General features: G+C 40.1%; 1 long non-coding RNA gene across 1 annotated transcript; it reads left to right on the top strand.

Annotated features, from left to right (window-relative positions):
- Positions 1-1,551: 1,551 nt before the first annotated feature.
- LOC147013154 (uncharacterized) lies at positions 1,552-3,128 on the top strand. Its single transcript, XR_015051203.1, has 3 exons — positions 1,552-1,673; positions 2,635-2,712; positions 2,884-3,128. It is a non-coding gene; the product is annotated as an uncharacterized LOC147013154 (long non-coding RNA).
- Positions 3,129-4,184: the final 1,056 nt, after the last annotated feature.

Raw genomic sequence — 4,184 nt, 5'->3', positions numbered from 1 at the left:
TTTCCACATTTTGATGCTCAGTGGCTGTCTCTCTCGAGGGTGACTCTTGTTAGGTTGTAAATGAGCTCAGCGTGACATTATTTTGGGCCTACAACGTTTTTAAAGGTCTTTTTGCATTAACTTCCTATTAATAGTGATTGACAGAGAAAATGATGTGCACATGAGTCACCATCACACCCACCCATATGTTTCACGGTTGTCCTTCTTTTGAACAACAGATAATTTTATGTCGCACCAAAATGTTTGGATGTTTTAATCAGTGGAAAACACAAGCGCCAAGTACCGTACATTAGTTTCAGGGTGTGATTGAAAAATAAAATGACCTCAAGCGGCCCTGGTGGAAGGTGACATTATACCTCATTGTGCCATGAATGTTTCTTCAGTCGAGTTGCTTCGGTTCTGTATATATATATATATATATATATATATATATATATATATATATATATATATATATATATATATATATATATATATATATATATATATATATATATATATATTGAGTTATTGCTGGGTTTAATAGGATCACAGATGACATCGTCGTGGTATCGAGATGACATTTTGTTGTGATGTCTTGCCCTCTTCATATAACATGTGAAATCTGATGATATATTGTCCTTTGGAAAATTGAGAAGCATGACCAAGATAAAACTCTGCTTTGATACTTTAGAAACTGAAAGAGCGGTGGCAAGAAGAAACTATAAGGGAACTCGGTAGAGCGCATACCGCCGCCACATAATGCCTGATCCACGAGAACATACCGGGCCCAATCAATACATTTTTGAAAATCAGGCATTGTGTCGTTTTTGGCCCAATCTCTCAATGGTGAAGAATCACTCTAAAGATTAATTAATTATCGTATCCACATCCGGATTTGGGTCTTCACCAAAATCAAACCAATTCTTCCTTGCCACAAACCCAACCTGTCCACAAGTTTTTGAGATATCGTGTTTTCTATCATTTTTGGAGATATCTCTCAACGGTGAAGAATCACTGCAAAAACTCGAGCAGTCGGATACGGATCCTTATCTTCACCAAAATCTAATCAGTTCAGCCTTGTCACACACCGAACCTATCCACAAAATTTCGTCCATTTCTGTCGACAATCTTTTGAGATATCCTGTACACAAACAGACAGAAAGAGTTGAAAATATAGCCTCCTTCACCTTCAGTGGCAGAGGTAATGAAATCTTGGTGTTGGCTTTGTGGTTGGGGTGGCTGTCTTCGGATCTTGGGGTCCTGAGTTTGAGCCCTGTTGGCTACTGGATTAACACCAGGAGGGGTTGACTCATCCTGTCATCCTTCCAAGGTCAGCGAAATGGGTAGCAGCGTACTGGTAGACGGGCACAGCATCAGTGACACAGCTGTGCTTCTAACAAATGATAGCTACCTGTCAGCCAAGCAGCCATATGCAAGAGCAGAACAGAACAGAATAGATGAACTATTTTAATTGGCTAATTATGGTCATGTGAGCGAAAGTCCAACAAGATGATGTATGAGTAGCACAATTACGTTGAAGCTTTATTTTCTGGGTTATATTTTTTTTAGATTATTACGTGTCGGTTTGGTGCTTCACCTGCACGGCATTCCATGACAAAATGCGGAAAGACATAGAGCCTGGTGTCCCATCTGCTGACAATCGTTGGTGGACGTTCCTTCACAAGGAGTAGGTGAGTTACCACTAGTATTCTTATTTTTTTTTGTATTCGGAATTAATTGCTAATTTTTTTTATCCGCAACTGATTCCAGTCGAACGTCAGGCCAAGCCAGGCATTATATGAAAGACAGGCCAATGTATTCCTCCCACGACCAATCTCAAAAGGTGGGATTCATTGCAAAATTGGAGGCATTATCTAGAATCAGTAGTAGCATAATGTGACTTCAGTCCAAATACATTTTTATTATAGGTGAAGTCAGGGTTCCTTGTCCAACCAATCTCCAGGCTCAAATCACAAGGCCACAGTTGTACCTTATTATCAAACCACACATCATGTGAACCAGGAGTGGAGCTCATGTTGTAGATTAGGAAACATTAGTATCCAGGCGATGAACTGCAAGGAATTATAGGCTTCTACTGTAAAGACCGAACACATGAAGGTGAATATCTTAACTCTCCGAGATGTAATCTGAAGCATAGTGTTCAATTATTGGGGACGATAGATTATTCCAATCATGTCTGGGATACTAATCATAATATATCATCCCATTTTATGGACACATCAATCAACTCCAGAGACAGATTACTATCATCGTGCACATCAGAGCGGAGTTTCAGGTTGTAAATGGAGGATCATTAAGATTCAAACTTTAAAAAAAAAAAAATAATAATTAGGACCTCTTTGAGACGATCAGACTCAGAGCATCGTCACCGGCATTTTATGTTATTTATTTTGTTATACTAGTATTGCAGACGATTTCATATTTCCCATCATGGGAAATTACAGTTCTCTTGTTCTGATGAGATGCCATTGTTAGGTTGTGCAATCCATGGCTTCTTATATTAACAGCTATTGGCAAAAGGCACTTATTCATTGTGTTCAGATGCAAGGACAAGTCAGTAATTTATTTCCCTCTACCAAGGAGCCAGATTGTCTTTTATCCCTCCTATCTATCCAATTCATGCTCATCCAGCCTCTGGAGACGGCGTGGGAGACGGAGTGAGACACAAAGGCAGATGCATACGCAGAGAAAGAGATATCACCTATCGAGGTACGCATGTTTGCTTCAGCAACAATATTTTCAGGAGCAGACATAGTATTTTAGGTAACACCTTTGGGCATCATTTGTATACCATAAGTGGATTTCATTTCTTTCTTTCTTGTCAACTTTTGAGATGTAGCATCATTGCCTGACAAGGTGCGGTACAACTTGCTCTGACAGAGAAGCAGTTTGTGAGAAGGTGCCGCAGATTACCAACACCAATTTTTCATCTCAGAGACAAGTCTCATGCCGTTGCTTGCTCCTCGCGCTGACACCCCCTTACAAGCTGTGGTATTGAAGGTGATGTGAGTAAGCACGAGAAGTGTGCACATGTTGCTTATGTCGTGAAGAGGGCTCCAATTAAATGCACCATGTGGCATTAATAAGATTGAGATGTGCTCATTATTTAATCAGGCAGTCATTAAATAATTACCCCACACATGCAAAGCGAAAAGCATGGTTGTTTTGACCTGTATTGACCAAATGGTTCATTTGACCTGTCTTTCTGCCTTTCTGTCTGTCTGCATGTCTGTCCACAAACTTCAGTTTACGATCGAGGAACAAGTCCATTTTAATTGAATGTTATATTTTGATCACAAATCAGAACAAGTAGAGGTACATTTCAAAATACACCACTCCCCCCCCCCCATGCCAAATAAATAAATAACAAATTATCCAGCGCAATTGTTTATTGTATGATAATCCTAGCCACCTGCGTTTAGTTGATGAGGTGAGAGCTGAGTGGCTATTCTCTCCATTCACAGGTGAGAGATGTGGGTGAGTCTTTATTTATATATTGACTGCTTTTGACGTTTGCACATGGTACGTGCTTGGGAGCCTCATTGGTATCCAATGCTGTTTTAGCTATCGCTGATGATTCGCCAATAAGTGATGAAACCGGTCCGGTAGATGAGGGTGTGTGTAGCATTGGTACTCTCATGTGTGTTCTATGTGTGAACGTCTCTATAGTTGTTGAGGACCTCTGGGAAGGGTTCGAAACACCAGAGCGCTTACCTTGTGTAGGTCTTCATGGGTTGCTTTATGCAACTTCTTTGGCAAGAGGACTGTGGGAGGGTTCAATTGTTTATATAATCCAAGCCAACTGGGTGTAGTGCTTTCGGTGAGAGCTGATTGGCTATTCCCTCCATTCACAGGTGAGAGATGTGGATGGGTCCACATATATATATATATATATATATATATATATATATATATATATATATATATATATATATATATATATATATATATATATATATATATATATCGTGAAGTTCTATATATGCCGAGTGTTGACTTTAATGGTGAGGGTGGTGGGCTTGGGATCCTAGGATCCTGAGTTCAAATCCCACTCAGCTGCTGAATTAATACTAGGTTAGGTTGACTCTGCCTGCCATCCTTCCGAGGTCGGCAAAATGAGTGACAGCTTGCTGGTATCCTATGTCGGAGTGGCGACCCTTCCAGGATTGTGCCCAATAGCC

The sequence above is a fragment of the Eptatretus burgeri genome, chromosome 14 (assembly GCF_056783735.1).
Source record: "Eptatretus burgeri isolate ZD-2024b chromosome 14, Ebu_testis_v1, whole genome shotgun sequence".
Lineage (NCBI taxonomy): Eukaryota > Metazoa > Chordata > Myxini > Myxiniformes > Myxinidae > Eptatretus > Eptatretus burgeri.
This window is presented reverse-complemented; position numbering and strand designations above follow the sequence as displayed.